The sequence below is a fragment of the Chlamydotis macqueenii genome, chromosome 2 (genome assembly GCF_036417535.1).
Source record: "Chlamydotis macqueenii isolate bChlMac1 chromosome 2, bChlMac1.mat, whole genome shotgun sequence".
Lineage (NCBI taxonomy): Eukaryota > Metazoa > Chordata > Aves > Otidiformes > Otididae > Chlamydotis > Chlamydotis macqueenii.
Window position 1 is genome coordinate 124,818,701 of NC_141557.1, and position 18,491 is coordinate 124,837,191.

Here is an 18,491-nt window from a genome sequence, read left to right on the forward strand (position 1 = left end):
GCGTGAACTCAAAGGTAATATAGCCACACAAATGTCGCTATCCTGCCCGTGGGCCTGGGCTGGTTCCCTGCACAGTGGTTCCCTACCTGATGGATCCATCAGCCCCAGACAGCGCAAGCCCATCACGCAAGAGAGACCTGTCCTCCCAGAGTTAGTTTGCTTGGCCTAAAGAAGTAAAGTTAGCTAGAAATTTGATCACTGGGGTTTGTAGCTGTCCTGTCCCCCAGAAGGGCAATGTTAAGGAAAAAAAAAAAAAAAAAACAAACAGGGAGAAAATAAAATAAACCTAGGCTGAAAATAAAGACAGCTTTATAACCAACAGAAAAGAGATTTAGCTGTGAAATTATGGAGGAAAATAAACTTGCTTTAAAATGGAGCTCAAATTCTTCAGCATCCTCTATTTACGTTATTTCCCAAAATCGACAGAGAAAAAGCCCTCAGTCTCTGATTTGTTCTGTGACAGCAAAGTACCAACTTCTTGGTTTAGATCTACTACTTGTTAGGGAATGTGCTAATTTTTAACAATTTATCTCATAAATTCTTTATGGAAAAAGTACATATTCAATTCAAGTCTTGGGTATTAGTGATTTTTTTAAAGAAAACCTGGCACAGAACTTTCATTGTAGAAAATAAAACGAAACTACTGCAGTTGTTTTGTAGTTTCTGCATCCTTTACAGTGAGCTGCCATTGTATTTGATGAACGTTTATTTGTCTGGTTACAGACCAAGATGCAATAGGAAGAAAAGTCAGCAGTCTAAACTGAGTGTTCAGAAATTTCGGGCCTGTGGAAATATTTCCTTCCCAAACAGACTAGTATTTTCACACTAAAGATGATGAAAAAAAAAAAAGCAATACAATTTTTCCACTAACTGCTGTCAAATGTTGATGCTTTCATCTCTAGGACACCAATTATACTGGCAAATGTTCTTCATGAGGTCTCTCTTGGGCACATGCATTTCACCAGTTGTCTCCCTCTCTGTGGCTTCGAGCGGAGTCGTTTCTTTGGAGATCTAAAGGACTTGCCTTCCTTCTGATCCTGCTAGAGACAGGTTACTGGCTGGCAATTTGTAACTCCTTGCTAATGAAGTCCCTCTATCTAAAGTCCCTGAGCACCTCTTTGTGAAGACATTTAATTTCTTTTTATTTTAAAAAATGTTTTCCAGCTTTCACAATCATATGTGATTATGGAGATTAGTTTTGAATTCAAGGATGGATTTTTATTAAAATTTATTTTGTATCCTACATGCCCTGTTGTTTTGTCCAGAATATTGCATTTGCCTGTAGCTTTTGAGAGATGCTGAGAAGCACGTGATTTTCAGCAACGTCTAGACAAGCAGACACTTGCCAACTCTTCACATTATACTGCAGTTCCACAGGAAAAAAAATACAAGTGAGAAGAGACAGACTGCAAGTCCATCGCACAGAAGTGCCCATGTCGAGCCACTCTATCATCTGGTTATTCACCCATGCAGAGTACTTGACACCTCCTGAAGGGTGCTGCAGGTCCGTGACACTTAACGTTCAACAGCAGGACTTGGCCAGCCTCCATTCTGCAACGAGATATCCAATGTACAGGGAGAGCCAATTCAATTTAATGAGAGTTTCTAGACTTTTGTCCAATGCAGATGTAGCGTGCAAGCACATCATAGGAAGAGTGACAGACTGATATTCTAACTTTAGCTGTAGAGTGGAGCAAATCGCTGCATGATGTCACGGTATTGATTGTAACTCCTGTATGGGAAAGGGACAGAGAGTCCTCTCTAAGAAATCACAGCCCAAAGTTATATCATGATCTTTTACTAAAGGGGAAACAAGGCTAATCGTACCCAGCTAGTTAGGCAAAAACTGAGCTTGAACACCTGGTTAGAGTTCTGTGACTTTGTTCCTCTCCACAGATGATCTGGCAGCTGTGATAGACCCCAACAATACCTGACAAAGAGGGCTTGCTGCCAGAATCAGTTCTCCTTCCTGGCATTTTTGCAAATGGTTACTGAAACCACCTTTTGTGTGTACACCTAGGAAGAAGCAGGTATTTGCAGCAGTGTACATGAGACATGGAAGAACAACAAGGGAATGCATTGCCTCTCTTTCTCATACACACACACATGCACATGCATGCGCACACACATAGATACATGCCCCAAAGCCATCTCAGCCAAAACGGGGAGATTTCTTGGGATGTGTGAAGTGACAGCCCTTGGCACCTCTCCAGCCAGCACTCCTGCAGGTCCCTGCTGCATGAGAATGAGCTGATTTACATCCTTCCGTACCCTGAAGCTAGAGGCACTTAAGGAAAGGGGTTGTTCCTTTTATCCTACAGCTACAGAGAGGGTATCAGCGCAGACAGTAATGAGAATTTCCTAATAGTCTCACCTTCCCCTTCCCAGCTGTTTTTCTCACTCTTCCTCTGCCCTCCCTCCCTCCATCTTCAATGTACTTGCTCATTAATGAGCACAAAAAAAAAAAAAAAACCTAGGTGGTACACATGGCAGTGCAAAGCTGCTGCCGAACAGACTCCTTTTGCCTCGAGATCCGTTGCTGCATCTGCCTGTGAGGCTGCCAGTCAGGACTGCAGATGATTTAAGAGGCTTTGTTATTGGCAATTTAGTTAAACCTGTGGTGCACAGCTAGGTCTTGCGAGAAGGAAGATGAATGCACATTTTAATGACTGAATCAGCATATATTGGGAGTCAGGATGGCTGCAGCCTCGCCTCCCTAGGGGCTCACCAGCTACGACAAGCGAAAAGCCTCCTGCCTGCTAAAAAGTACATGATTGCTGTATGCCCCTCTGCTTGATATATATTCTAGATGGATTGTGCCGGGGCTCCCCGACGACATTAAAACATACCCAGTGTTTGCAAGATGGTGTTGATGCTGTTTAGACCTTGACTCCAGCGCTGCATCCCAGGAGGGATAAAACCGTGCTGCGGAGTGGCTTCAGCAGATTGTTGCATCCTTTGCATTTCTGTATAAAGTAGTAACGTAAAAACTGCTGGCAGGTGTAATAGTTGGTTTATATACACACACTTACCCCCATGCTGGCTAGGATAAACTAGCATACCTCCACCAGAGTCAGTGGAGTTATGCTGATTTATATCTGCTGAGGACTGCAGCCATAGTGCTTGCCCCTGTTTCTGTATATGTATGCATATACATCCATATACTTCAGTTTGCAGCAGGCAGACTTCATCTATCCAGAATAAGACTGTGTCCTCCATCTGTTTATATTTTCAACAAAACTCTCTGCAGTTATTCAGTCACAAAGGCAAAATTATTCTATATCCTCAGTGACACTGAGATAATTTAATTTATATTGCACCTATGCTTGTTTACACATACAAGAGCTCACAGTCATTATTACTGTTGGGGATTTATGTTATTCCCATCCAAAGCTGCATGCATTTATGTGCATCATTCATTCTAAAATATTTCAGAAATAAATAATCACATAACAAACTAAGCAATCAGATGAGTATCCTACTATTCCCCACATTTCTAACTATTCCAAACTCCCAACCTCAAGTCCTCTTTTTATGACTTCAGAAGTTCTATTCTTGCACTTTGAGCTCAACAGTTAAAGTTATTTTGGACAGATGCATAGGACCAAGTTGCAACTGGAAAATATACAACAGAGTTTGGGAAGATAAGGAACCCTGAATTTAGCACACTGGAGAATTAACAGTAAGCAGCATACACATTTCAATCTCTTAACAAATCTCATCTGAGATCAATATGTTAGAACACAGACTAAACTGTGCAAATTGATCCCAACGCAGTAAGGCACCAGAAAGCAGCCAGGTTTTCCCCAAGAGGATTTTTCTGAATTAATTCTGTAACAGCTACCCTAAACATTCTTGCTGGACTCATCCGCTTGCTGGACCACTTGCCTCCCTGTGACCTTTTTGTGTCATGTCTGCCTACTTTAGGTTGCCTTACTCCTGGATCAGGAAGGACATTAGCTCTGATCTTCACTTTCTGAGGCAACAAGGCTAAATTTTGCCATGCTATTGTTTCAAAGGTTGTATCATTTAGGTACTAGCTATACAAAAAATGTCATCTCATTATTTATTTCCTTTTGCAAAATGGCTTGGCAAGACAGTGCCATTGTTGTTTAGACAGAATAGCACTGACTTTCTGGGTAATTGAACTCACTTAGGAGCAAGTCGCCAGGTGATTTAAGTCACAGGCATCTCATTGAGTCAGCACGGTCAGTGCTGCCAAGCTAAACCAATGTGAGGCCAAGCCCACACCTGACTTTCACAGCACATCTGGGCCTAAAATCAACATTTCCAACACCCACATGATTAGGCCATCAGAGAGACACATGTAGGTTTTTGAGTGGTGATTGATCTTTGGTAATAAGCTCAGCCTGGATTCACACCAGGAACTTCACAATCCCAAACAAGTCAGCTATGGGATTTAGACTGGTTCAGAGTTAGGCAAGAGCTGAGAGAGGAAATTCTGGATCATAGTTCTGAGAGCTCGACTTCACCTGACTTCTGTTGCTGGCCTCCAGCTCTGTGCTGGATCTCCCTGCCAGCTCCTGAACTTCCCATGGAGTCAGGAGCACTTCAGCTTCACCCCTCTACATGCTTGAGGCCAAAACTTTGCTTGTCTCCCAGTTATACATGATTCTGAGAGTGGCAGAAGAGGCAATGGAATGTGAATTCAGCAAAAGAGTGAATTCTTTTAGTCAAGAGTAAAAATGGCAAAAACTGGACCCTTCTCATTACATAAATCATACAAACAATCCATTTGCATATGTTCTGCATTCTTGGATATAATTTTTTTAATATTTTAAAGTTCCAGGAAACCGAGGAGGATTTATAACATTGTTCCCTCTGAACTGTGATTTAAGAGTTACTTCTCCCTTAAGAATAATGATTTATTGGGTCTAAGCAGTTTTAGCGTTATTATTTTTTAATCTACTGGGACTTCCAATGCAGTTACTTTCAAAGGAAATAAAACCAGATGGTAATCGTAGATTAGGGAAAAAGAATGAGCTCCCAATTAATTATTAAAATTGACTGATAATTTTAGAAACTGGAAGCAAATTCTTCATAAAAGACAATTTAAAGATACAGAGACATCCTATATTATACTATTTCTCAAATTCCTTATTCACAAGCTGTGAAGAACTTTTTAAATATTGGAGAAATCATACTGAAAAAGTAAATGACACTAGCTATATACTGAATTACACCAAAGATCTGTTCCCCTCCTTATATATGCACAGCATTCACAAACACTAACCCTATAAGATTCTGAATATCAATATGTCTTTGTCTAATATAGATATGTATCTGTGTTTCAGTTTGGAAACAGAGTGAGAACAACCTTCTAGCTCTTTGGAATTTTTTGAGGATTAAAAAAATACATTCCACACTGTGATTAATTAAATTATTTCAATGGTTTTAGGCTTTGTATGAATGAGAATGTAATATCAAAGCTGCAAAATGTGCAAACTAGCTCCTAGCTTCATGGCAGTTTTTGGGAGTCAAAAATACAGGGACTGGGACAACACAAATAATGAGAAGACCTGAAGCATGCTCTCAGAGTATGGACTTTGCAGAAAGAAGATGATGAGAAAGTGATGAAGTGGTGATGAGAAAGAAACCTGAGAGTATTTTCAGTGAGAGCAGTATAAGGCCCTGCTGTAATCTGTTCAGAGACTTGCTTCTACCATAGCATTGTGCTACATGTCAATCATCCAGTGGATCAGCAGGCACTGATCACCTAACAGTAACACTAAGGACAAAAAAAAACCTCCTTCAATTAACAAACCAAATAAAAATATTAAATCCCTGAATATTAAACATACGTCAAATTTAGCAACTCATTTGACTGCCTAAGGCAGTCAGTTTATAAAGTCATGTTCATTACACTTAATATTATTAATAATTCCTAGGGAACTACCGCATAGTTACAGTAGCTAGTACATTAATCTTTATCTTATGTGCAGAAGTGGAAGCTTGCAACAGGAAAACAGAGTGCTTATTGCTTTATTTCCAATCTAATATCTATGAAGAAAATAATGATCTAATGAGACTACTTAATAACTGACTACTAACTTCCCTGGGGCTAGAAATGCTCTCCCATTAAGTGCTGGGACAAATGCCCTTGTGAGAGTTTTGAGCTCTCTGCCTTTGAGCTGTTGCTTCGTCTCTTCCAGTCAATGTGATTGGGTCACAGGATGCAAATACCTCATACTCTAGTTTGGGTGACCTAATGGCCTTAGCAACAAAATTCACACTCAACTGCTGTCATCAAGACAGTAATGCTGTGGGTCAAATTAATGGTGGTGCATGCAAATCATTCTGAGGCACAGGATGTCTTCCCTACAGATTCCTTTTGCCTTTGCTCATGGATATTGTGGGGTTTCTTCTAAAAGCGAGTGACTCTGTCTGGACGTACACTCTTTCAAATAGAACAGACCCACTTGCTCTTCCTCTTTCAAGGGAAAGCAAAGCTGAGAGTGCTCCTTTTGTGTTCTCATTCTCAAAGTCTACTTTGTATATAAGAATGTAAGGGCAGCCAATACTGGGTCAGATCAAAGGTCCATCTAGCCCAGTGTCTATCTCCAGCAGTGACTAGCAGTGAATGGCTAAGGCAAAGAATAAGAGCAAGGCAAGGATATAGTAATTCTTTCCCAAATGTTACCCCAGCCTTCAGCAATTTGTGGAACAGGGACTTCCTTAGCCAGAGGTCATGACTTCATATTTAAAAGTTCTTAATGGATTTTTCTTCCGTGGATATGTCCAACGATTTTCTGCAGCCTGAATTTCTGTGGAAATGAGTTCTACAGCTTCACTAATTTTTTTTTGTGAAGAAGTATGTCTTTTGATTTGATTTAAAGCTAGCCCCTAGTGGGTTTCATTTTTCCTACTCTTTGAATTGGATACAATATTGAGATATTGTTCCAATTTATCTTCCTCAAGCTGCTCATTATTAAGAAATACCATAAATTGTGAAAAAAAACCCCACACAACTATTGTATCTACACTTACTTATCTCTTGTTTTCTGTGCTGAAGAATCCTACTCTGTTCAGCCATTTCTTATGCAGAAGTTGTTCCTTATCTTTATCATTTATGACCCAGTATTTTGGTATGCAAGATCCCTCAGTAACTGACACAGGAGACACGTCCAAAGCAGAGACCAAGACAGTCAGCTGACTAATCCCCCACTTCCCAGGAATTATACTCCACAATGTACAGGTGTAGCAGGAGAAGAAATGCACTTTGCTGGTACATTTAGTTGGGCTTACTGCGTTGGTAAGAGCAGTTGAGTGTGAATTTGGTTGCCAAGGTCATTAGGTCACCTAAAGTCTTTCAAGAACGGCTTAGCACAGGTCTCATAAGGCTCATAAAGAAAGTGATTTTCAGGTCCTAATTTGATGAGAGAAGGTCCCCTCTTCTATCCTTTCTGCAACACTAGCTAAAACTTACAGATCCCTGTAACAAAAAAGACGTGACTGTTTGTGAAGTAGGCAGATGGCCTGTGGAGTTCCTTGTCAAAGGATGTTATAGAAGGGTGTTCTAGAAATTTATAGGTCTTCTGGGAGACACTGTGAAAGTTCAAGGAGGACAAATTAATCCTAAAAACACAGGCATCATGTTGCTGGGGAAATCCATAAACTTAAAATGCTTGGGAGAGGGGCTGGGAGAGTGCAGGGGTGAAGCTTGTCGTGTTTTTGTATTCTTCACTAGACTTTTGCTGTGGCTGCTGGTGGTGACAGCACCCTGAGCTAGATGTACCTGTAGTCTGACCCAGAAGAACTTCTCTGATAAACCCAGGCTGCCATGTTCATTAGGGCAGCCCGTCTGCAATACATGACAAGATTCCCCTTTCTGGGGCAATGCCGCAGGAGGTTGCGCTCTCCCCGACTTTCCCTGGCAAAGGGATGATGCGAGGGAAAAAAAAAAAAAAAAAAAAAAAAAGGCGGTGAAGACCACGCCACCAGGCGAAAGCCCGCGCTGCTGAGCTCGCAGGACCGGCTGCGCTGCCGCTTTCCCGGCTGTCGGGACCCCGCAGCTCCTTTGTCCCCGCTCCCTCCGGCGGGGCCGCCGAGCCCAGCCCGCAGCTTGGGGAGGGCCGGGAGGCAGCCGGGCGGGCGGCAGGAGGGCTTAGGACCCAGGGGGACGGCAGCCGCCGAGTGGAAGGACCCAGGCTTTGGTGCACACGCCTCCTACCAAAAAAAAAAAAAAAAAAAAAAAATCCTAGCCCCGTGGAGCTGGCGCTCGCTCATTCACAGTTTTCTAGAGAGATCTGAGCCTGAACCCGGGAGCCGGGAGATCTTTCTCACCCACCCAGCTCAACAGCAAGGACACCTACGCGGGGGGAGGGGGGGAGGAAAATCACCCCCCGCAGCCCCCCGCCGCCCCACGGCAGGCTGCCTGGCGCTGTGCAGGTATTTGGATTTGTCTTTTCTGGGTTTGCACTAGGGCGGCTCTTCGCGCTCCCCGTGCCCCCCCCACGCCCCCCCCGCCCCAACCCCCCACTCCGGGCCCGGGCTGCGGCGTTTCAGCACCCTCCGGGAGGACAGCTCCGGCCGCAGCCCCGCCGCGCTGCGGGCAGGGTCCGCTCCCGCTCCCGGCTCGGCCTCTCCCCGCTCCCGCCCCGCTCCCTGCCTGCTGCTCCCTGCCTGCTCCTTGCTGCCTGCCCTGCACCTACCCTGCTCCCTGCCTACTCCGCTCCCTGCCTGCTGTCTACCCTGCCTGCTTCCTGCCCTACTCCCTACCTGTTCCCTGCCCTGCTCCCTGCCTACTCCCTGCCCTGCTCCCTGCCTGCCTCTTGCCTGCTTTCTGCCTCCTGCGTGCCCTGCTTCCTGTCCTCCTCCTGCCCTCCTCCCTGCCTGCCCTACACGCTGCCTGCTGCCTCCTGCTCCCTGCCTCTCCTGCCTCTGTTTCTGTGCCTCCTGCTTGCCCTGCCTGCCTCCTTCCCCTGCTCACTGCCTCCCCTGTCTCCGTGTCCCTTGCCTCCTCTGCCTGACTCCCTGCCTGCTCTGCTCCCTGCCTCCTGTGCCTCTTTCCTGGCCTGCTCACTCCCTGCCTCCTTATCCAGCTGCCTGCCTCCCCTGGCTGCCCCTCCTGCCTGCCCTACCTCACTGCTCTCTGCCTCCGTGCCTCCTTCCCCTGCTCCCTGACTGCCCTGCCTCTCCTCCTTGCCCGGATCCCTGCCTTCCCTGCCTGTCCTACTTCCCCTACATGCTCTGCTTCTCCTCCCTGCCCTGCCTGCCCTACTGCCCTTACCTTCCCTTCCTCCAGCGATTCCCCTGCCTCCCTTGTCTCTCCTCCTTGCCCTGCTTCCTGCTTCCTTCCTCCTACCCTGCCTCTTCTGCCTCCAGTCCTTCTTGCCCTGCTTTTCTGCCTCCTACATTCCTGTTTTCTGCCTTTCCTGTCTGCCCTTCTCCCTTGCCCCTTTTCTTTCCTGTCCGTTTCCCCTACTCTTCACTTTCCCGACCCTTCTTCCTCTCCTGTCTTCCTTCTTCATCACCAGCCTCAATCCTTCCTGAACGAGAGCATGTGGACTGGAAAAATCAGCTTAGAACCCCCGGAGCTAGGCAAGCAGAGGAAAAAGCACAAGTTGGAAGGGAAAGTCCAGATGCAATTTGAGAGCAGGGGAGAGGTGAGAGGGATGGAGGGGAAAGGGTTAAAACTGGGAGTTAAGCGACCAAGTAAGTCCAAGTGCCGACAGATAGGAGATTGCCTAACAGCAGCAGGTACCTGTTTGTTCCGCAGCAAATTGATGCTTCTTTTGACCAGGTACATTCAGCTCAAAGGGGGATGAGGAATTAAAGGGAGGAAGGAATGTGCCGGGTCAGTCAAATGTTCTGCTTTCCTAATGGCAAACAGTGATAAATAATGGGTTCAGGGAAGAAGTGAGGTGAATTGCTCCTACCCTGTGAAGCCTTTGCTGCAGGAAGTCAAGAATGAAGTTGTGGTCCCTGCAAGCAGTGAGGGTGTTCAGAGAGGGCTTCATACAGAAAATAAACACAAAGCAAGTAACAGCTGGAGAAACCCCATGTGTGCACCGGCCTGACTTTAATTCTGTTTGCAATGATTTAATCCTGGGAGGGTGGGAAATGTCATAGGAGAAAGGGAGCTTTCCCTTTTCAAAACGCTGAACCCTCAATTCAAACAAGCTCCGGGAATAATGAAGTTAAGAAGCAGATGGCTACTTATTGTCCATCACTAAACAGTGACTGGATCATATTTAGAAGGAAAAATTAAATTACAGAAAGGCTGCTTTCATGTGCTTTCTGAGTAATCAGATGATAACATGGATTTTCTCTGGTACTAAAAGTTAATGCAATGCCAACATCTAAATGACATATTATGTAAGAGTATTATGCCGTGTGCTGCGTAGCAAAGGTAAGGGTTTACTTTTTTGTATAATGGCAAGTCAGATAACCTTATAGAGAGTGGTTTGCTGTCTGTATACGAGCTTGAAGTTTGCAGGGGCAGCTTGTGTTGTCAGCAAAATCAGGTCTGATATGTATCTGCTGTAAAATGCTGCCGATTATTTTAAGTATTCTGTTGACTCATCCAGCTCTGAAAACTATTGGTCATTTTCTAAAAATTAGATTCTTGTAAGGCATGTACAAAACAATGAAAGATATCACAACCATTCCCCAAAATCTTCTTACTTTTCATAAAAATTTCATCATTTATAACTTAAAATCTGATGCAGAGACCAGGTACTCTTATACCGAGTAGCACTGAGTGCTGCTGAGTAGTAGTGTAAGCAGTGTAATTGAGTTCAGCAATGGAGGAACTGCAGAAGCCACCCCATAGCACTGGGTCATTATTCCTTAAACTCCATGTGCTTTGAACACAGAGGTTGTTTCATTGAAATGTGTAACAGCAGCCTCCTCATCTTCCAAAAAGAGGACCATGTCAGTTAAAATACAAATGATCAGCCTCACAAAAGGATGGAGAATATTTCCTTCAAACTAAGATTGTAAACTAAGCCATTTGTTAATTTAAGTGCACAGTTACCAAAGCAAGTGTGCTATTTTTTGGCAAGCAAGAATTATTTTCTCTGACAGGCCATTGCTGTGGTGTCTGGCACACACACAAACGATATATGACAACCAGGTCCTACTAGTGAAAAAAAAAGATAAAATATCAGTCTTTTGTGGACTGGGAACTTGAGAAGTTCAGTGAATAGAAGTTCACGTAGTTTTTGGCAGATGAGTTATTGAGTTATAAGTCCTTTCTTTCTTGATAGTAACACTGCTCTGAGGATTTAGTTTAAGAATATGTAAATAATTTTGGTGGGGTTTTTTGTATTGTTTTTTTTTTCCTTCAGTAGGATTTATAGAAATAAATTTCCTAAGTTTGATATGTTCCTCCACTGAGAAAATAAACCCACAAGGTAATATCAAATTATAATAAACTTTTTTTCTACAGTTTGGGGAGCAGCGTCTGTGTGCAGATCTGTGTTTGTGCTTAGACTTCAATAGGAATGGGAGAAAAAACCAGGATAACTGCATGAATTCCTAGGTGCAGCAATTCCTCACTCTCTCATTTCTCTCCTTCCCTCCTTTCCTTCCTTACTTCCTTGCCTCTCCTTCTTTCTTTTTTGTCCTTGCTTCCTTACCTCTCCTTCCCTCCTCCCTTCTTGCCTCCTTTTCCCTCATTCCATCCCTCCCCCCACTGCCACCCCACAGGAAGATGGATGCCTTTCTCTGGCATAACACGTAAAGTAAAATTGTGTCAGCTGCTGTCAGCCACTAATAGGGCAATAATACATCACCACTGTATTTTGTATTTTTTAAAGGAACTTGATTTTTAAAATGTGGAGCAAAAGAACTCTAAAATTAGATAAGTTTCATGTTATTAAAGATGTATGCAGGACTAAATATTTCAATAATATGTTTTGTTCCTTCTTCTGTATATCTTTGTGCAGATGTAACACAACTTCTAAAGTGCATTTAGGAATTTTCAGACACCAATGTTATGATCTCATTCTATCAGATTTCTACATATAGCTTAATTGTCAGTCTCAGGGTTCAGAATTCATGTTTTGCATACTGCTGATATTTTCTGCTGCAGAAAGTTTCTATATTATTGGAGAAAGTGATCTCCATCCAGTAGTGGCCAGGATGCTTTTTGCATGGTGATGCTTGGAGCAGTTCATGACTGACACGGCAGTCCCTCAGAGCCTGCTGCTTCTTTGACACGCACAGGTCAGGCCTCACATTCACGTAGGGATTTGCAGTTTATCTGTGTTTGGTGAACACTTAAAACTTTAAAACTATGATCTGGAGAAAAATTGAAGCAATCTCATCAGGTTCACGGATGTTTTGTTTAACATTTTGTTTATAAGTTGTTCAAGTTCCCCTTCTTGGTGTATGTTCCTATTCCTTAATATTCAGGTAGGCAATAAGTTTTCCACATTTCATGTCAAAAGATAATGAGGCATTTTTTTTTTCTTTTACATCTATTAGACAACCTTGTCAGTCTCTCTTCATGCTCATCAGCTTGTAGCAACAGCAGGGCAACAGCAGGTCGGTGTTGCAGACATGCCTGCCCTACATACCGTGCAGAGAGCTGAAAGGATCAGTCGAGTTGCTGCTGTGTTTTGTGCTGTGCTGTGGTTAAATTACCACCCCTGGACAGCCAGATGCTGCCCGAGGATAACCTGTAACTGACTCAAGCGAACAAGATGATTGTAACAGGAGTGGAGTAGGAACGTGTGGTGTATTGTTTTTACTGAACTGAAAGAAATGTTATTTTTTGTACCTGAGCGATGAGATCACATCCTGGGAAAGTGTGAGAAGCCATCAAATTCCCCACAGAGCTGTTACAATCACAAACATTCTCTATTTTCCTATTGAAAAGAAGCAACAATTCCCTAGTGAAGGTTTATGAGAGCCCTAGAACTTGAAGGAGAAAGGCTCATAATATTTAAGTTATTTAGGTTCACTGGGAGAATCTAGTCCCTTAGGGAAGGGCTACAGGGAAGCAGATGTTCATAATAGGCAGGACTGGTGAGGCCACACCTGGACTACTGTGTCCAGTTCTGGGCTCCTCAGTACAAGAGAGACATGGACATATTGGGGAAAATCCAGCGAAGGGCCACAAGGATGATTAAGGGACTAGAACATCTCTCCTGCGAGGAAAGGCTGAGAGAGTTGTGACTGTTCAGCTCAGAGAAGAGCAGGCTTGGGGGGATCTCATCAATGTCTGTAAACACTTGAAGGAAGGGTGCAAAGAGGACAGAGCCAGCTCTTTTCAGTGGTGCCCAGTGCCAAGATCGGAGGCAATGGGCACAAACTGAAACCCAGGAGATTCACTCTGAAGATCAAGAAACACTTATTTTGCTGTAAGCATGACCGAGCACTGGCACAGGTTGCCCAGGGAGGTTATGGAGTTTCCCTCCTTGGAGATATTCAAAAGCCAACTGGACATGGCCCCGGGCAACCTGCTCTAGGAAGCCCTGCTTGAGCAGGGAGGTTGGACCAGCGGACCTCCAGAGGTCCTTTCCAATCACAGCCATTCTGTGATTCTGTAATAATCTGAGCAGCAGTCAGGCTATTTGGCTTGAGATGTGAGATAGACCTGTTGGTATTGCTCTTGGCAAAAACATAAAGAAATGGTACACTTCTGGGGTCCTGATTGTGCCATTGAAGCCTAGGGGGATTACACTGGGAACATCGGAGTCTACCTCTCCATTTCCTTGTGTGCAACATGCCTTCACATTTTTGTCCTGATGCAGAGAATTACGCATAGAGGGAAAGATTGCCCAGATGTTAACATGTAAGCTTGCGGCTCAGGAGACATATGGTCTGTTCCCAGCTCTGTGAAATGTGTCCTCCATGACCTCAGGCAAATCACTCAGGGCTGTACTTCTCCACACTGTCTGTGGAGGATGCCAGGATCCAGCAGCCAAGGTCGAAAGAGAGTCAGTTTTTCTCATCACTCTTTTGAAATTAATTCACGGAGCCAGGGTACGTCCCTTTCTCTGTCTGAGTACTCCATTTCCAGCACAGGTTCCTAGTAAGGTACCACAAGGCCACAAAGTGACATAGGAGCCATTCCTGTAAGTACAGCTATGGATTCATTTCCCCCGCCCTTTTGGAGCAATCTCTCATAAGCAGAACATAGCCCCAAGATGTTTTCCACAGTTAATATAAAAATATTTTTTAAAAAGCGATTTAATGGAAAAACACCCACACTCTGAGATAAAATCATTCTAGATTACCATTTTCCCTCCCTCCCTGCTCACTCCCTTCTTTTCTGGCATGATTTTAGCATCTAATATCTGTATGAATGCTAGGAGTTCAGAATTATATAATCAGATAAATCATAATAGTGATGCCTATTAATACCAGGTGAGGATCAAACCCTAGTGCCTTCCCCATTTGGAAGCTGTGGTAATGGAATTTCACATGGTGTATAGCTCTCAGCTGAATGGAAAACACTCAGCAGACAGAGACAACTAAATCTTTCTGGAACTGGAATGGATGGGGAAGGGCCAAATGAACACAAGGACAATTCTTCAAGAAGCAAATGGTGTTGCAGGGACAGCTAAGTGGGCAGGAACAAAATGATCCAGACAAGTATCATCATCACTGAGAGCAGGTTTTGGCCAGTTTTCCAGGGGATGTAAAGCAAATAGAAGTTGAATGCTGATTCAGAAGCTGTCATTGAAGAGAGAGCAATAAAGCATATTAAGATGCTGGAATGGGAAGTGCTATATATACTTCCTTAAGATATTATTTTCATTTTAGTTATGTATTACTGTAAATTTTATTATTAACCAAATCTTATTTTTGAGGGTCAGGCAAAAATATAAGCTATTTGTCTGAAGAATGTATCCCATTTTTAGTATTTTACCCATCCTAAAACTACTCTCTGACCCTTGTCATTCTGTTGTTGGGAATGAAAATGTATAAGCTGAAATGGTATGTGACATCACACTTTTGGTGGAAATTTACCTTTGTTTTTCTGTATTAATATGTTGTGTTTCAAACTCCTGAAAATTATTTTTACTTATTTAAAGCTGGGTTTTGTTCCTTTGGAGGGATGATTTATTTGAAGTGGCTGTGAGAAGACATTAGGAGAGCAAATAGTCCTTTGGGAACAGAGTCACAACACAGAAAAACAGCTGTTGAGACTATAACAAAGATTCTAGTGTGCCAACATGCAGCAACAATATTCAGGATAGTGGGGAAAAGGACAGCATCTTCATTTGGAAAAAAAAAAAAAAAAAAACCTAGACAGAAGAAAGATGTAAACATCTGAAAACCTGGCAGATGGATCAGAGCTGTACACAACACCAGAAGAGGTGGAGAAATTGCCATGTGTGAGAGGGGGTGAAAATGGAGAAATAGCTTCTGTTACACCTTTGGGAATCAGAATAAATCAGTACCATTTGAGAAAGCACAATGACAATTAAACTGAGTAGCTACGGAGCGTTAAATTTATTGTCGAGGTAAGCAGTGGGAGAACCAAGTCATTCACTGATATAAATCAGATCCCTTGAAATCAATGGTGCTAGAGTGGATTACTAACCCCATGATTTGTGTTATGATTCAGATAGCAGCAGCACTGTTCGTATGTATTTTGGATTATTTTGCAATATATAACATTACGCCAATATAGTATTTCAGTGCAAACTCTGGGCTGATAATCAGGATAATCTATAGAGGCTCTCCTGTAAGATGTAACCCATGGCTATAGCTCAGCTCACTATCAGGAAACTCTGAAATGTATTTTAAAAAACTATCTTTTGTTAGTTTGAGTGTTTGTAGATTGTTTTTTAGCAGCAATGTCTGACAGGAGAGCATTGTATCTCTCACATTGGAATCACCCTGGGCTTGAAGGGTACTAATCCATTTAAATAAGGTAAGAATAGTAGGAAACTTCAATGATAATAAGTAGCACAATTTTTTGACACTAAATACTTGAGGATCCTATAAGAAAATCTGAAGGGACAGACTTTCTTTCCTTAGTGTAATCCCATTTTGTTCTGGAATTGACTGCAGTTAATATTTAAAGAATTTGGCTTCTTTCCAAAGAAGCATCTTGCTGTAGATGGGAGTCAGAAAAGGAGCAGAGGAAGGGACAGTGCTACTCTCTTAAATTCTTAGAAAACAGATGAACCCAGTGGGGCTACAGTTAACTGCCACAAGTCCTTAAATCTGTTAGAATGGGTCCAGAGGAGGGCCACAAAAATCATCAGAGGGATGCAGCACCTCTCCTATGAAGAAAGACTGTGAGAGTTGGTATTGTTCAGCCTGGAGAAAAGAAGGCTTCGGGGAGACATCATTGCATCCTTTCAGTGCTTAAGAGGTGCTTGTAAGAAATACAGAGAGGGATTTTTTACCAGAGTCTGTAATGACAGAACAAGGGCTAATGGTTTTAAACTGAAAGATGATGGATACAGATTGGATATAAAGAAGAAATTCTTTACTGTAAAGTTGGTGAGGCACAGGAACAGGTGGCTAGAAGAGTTGTGGATGCCCTGTCCCTGGAAACATTCCAGGCCAGTTTGAACAGGACTCTGAGCAACCTGATCTGGTTGAAGATGTCCCTGCTTCTTGCAGAGGAGTTGGACTAGATGACTTTTAAAGGTCCCTTCCAACCCAAACCATTCTGTGATTTTTACAATTGTGTAATTCTAAGTCACAGGAGCTCCAAAGATGTTCACTAAGCCCTGAACCAGAGGTAATGCAGACCTCAGATAAGCTCCTTACTTCCATCCCTCTGCTCACCACCCTTGAACTCAACCAGTCTCCTTAAGGTATGACTTGCTGTTAAAACTAGGGAAAGAACCAAAGAACCAATCCTTACACTACACTTTGCCAATGATAGTGTCACACTTAAGTACACTGAGCTCCTCTAACTAGCTCAGGGAGGCAATTGTAACTAAAAACATTATTTATTCAAGAAAATGCTAATGCTACCATTAATTTGAGATCTGAAGCACAAAATTTTGGCCTGATTTTCCCATGGTCTACATCAGTTTTACATCACTGGAATTCAGTTGTTACCATCGGAGTTATCCTAAATTGATCTAATAAAAGTGTGAGGAAAGCAAATAACTGTTACTTTATTTTTATGTGTGCAATCCACCCTTAATAGAAATCTCATTTCTTTAAGAATTGAATAACCTGCACCCAGAGATTACCTCCTCACAACTTCAGGGCTTGTTTTTCTGGAGTCTTTTGCATTCTGGAGTGACTTGTCAAAGGCAGCCAACTTTCTTCTCTCCCAGCTCTGCCCTTTCCCAAATTTTTCCAGGCTGATGAATCACAGGATACTCTTCCCTGCAGGTAGCTCTTTGTAACTCCAGTTTCCAGTGAATGCAGAAAGAGGCTGCTTAACAAACTCTTCTTTGTGTCACCCCCAGACAAGTCTAATGCACCTTGCTGTTGAATGAAAAGCTTATCTCCCGCCACAAATATCCTTTAAGCAAATATGCAGAAATGGTTTGTATTAAAATTTAGGCATCTCATTCCAGGGCTGCAGCTGTGGCATCTAAAATGTAGTTTTTGTCAATGACATGCAAGCTCACAAAACAGAGAACTTGGGCATCCCTTGTGCTGATTGACTTCCAGGTCCTGCAATATAACTTGGAGCAGCCCCTGGATGAAGAATTGCCCTGGCTGCTGCTGTCCCCTTTGTTTGGTAGGAGAACGCTGAACCCAGAGGAGCAGCTGAGTGAATTGGTTGTTTTGCTATAAATAATTCATAACTTTCCAAACAGCTTTCTTCAAATGCAATGAAGTATGCCTTTCACTGAGAGATTCCCTTTTAATTTTTAAAACAAATTTTCTTTTTCAGAAATTAGAAAGAGAGAGAGATCAGTTAAGCGGTGAGGATTTTTGTTTGCTTGTCTGTTTTTGTGATGGCTGTAAATTGGACGGATCTTGATCTTTCTCCGCATACATTTCATGTTGGAACAGACCTTGATCTTGTTTCACACAAGTGTAGCTACACAGACTTCGATGACAGCCTCTTGCTAATTATGTCACTGAAATGTAAGAGATTCACTGTACCATTTTGCTCATACATAACAGCTTAAGCAGCTTTTCTTCTAACACTTGTAAAACAAATTCTAGGTGAAGTACAGGAATGAAAATGAAATTCAGAATAAGGTATTCAGGAAAGCTACAAGATACTGAAAAAAAAAGGAATTTGGAATAAAATACATCTCTTTTCAACTAAAACACCGATCCTGCCGGATTAGATTCATCAAACACTTTATTCATGGGAAGTTTCCCATGAAGATGTATTGAGTCTCAAAGGGAAATATTTTCAGTGAGGTTTTACCAAGTAGAAAATGCTCCTGATGTTGGTGGATTTTGGGTTTTTTTTTTTAAAATCAGTTTTACTATCAGCTCAAGGACTAGTTCAAGGAAAGCTACAAGCTGATAGTACAGATAATAAAACCAAAACAACCAGTTGTTATACTTATTATGATAAGTGTAAATCTGCATACTTAGGAAGGTGAAATGTAACTCCTGTTAGGGGTCAA

The 18,491-nt window shown here is 42.7% G+C and overlaps 1 protein-coding gene and 1 long non-coding RNA gene across 3 annotated transcripts in view; one reads left to right on the plus strand and one right to left on the minus strand.

Moving 5' to 3' along the window:
* Positions 1-1,433: 1,433 nt before the first annotated feature.
* On the minus strand, positions 1,434-9,267 carry LOC147601773 (uncharacterized). The gene is made up of 4 exons (XR_015257702.1): positions 9,251-9,267; positions 2,850-2,966; positions 1,931-2,016; positions 1,434-1,551 (listed from the first exon to the last, which is right to left on the minus strand). It is a non-coding gene; the product is annotated as an uncharacterized LOC147601773 (long non-coding RNA).
* CLVS1 (clavesin 1) overlaps positions 8,273-18,491 on the plus strand; it is a 108,963-nt gene continuing 98,744 nt past the window's right edge. Inside the window, exon 1 of one of the 2 annotated variants that reach the window (XM_086740863.1) lies at positions 8,273-8,409. The gene's annotated coding sequence lies outside the window, so the exon portion shown is untranslated. Of the gene's footprint in view, positions 8,410-9,493; positions 9,627-18,491 lie in introns of those variants that run through there. The other variant, XM_086740864.1, reaches the window with a different exon arrangement.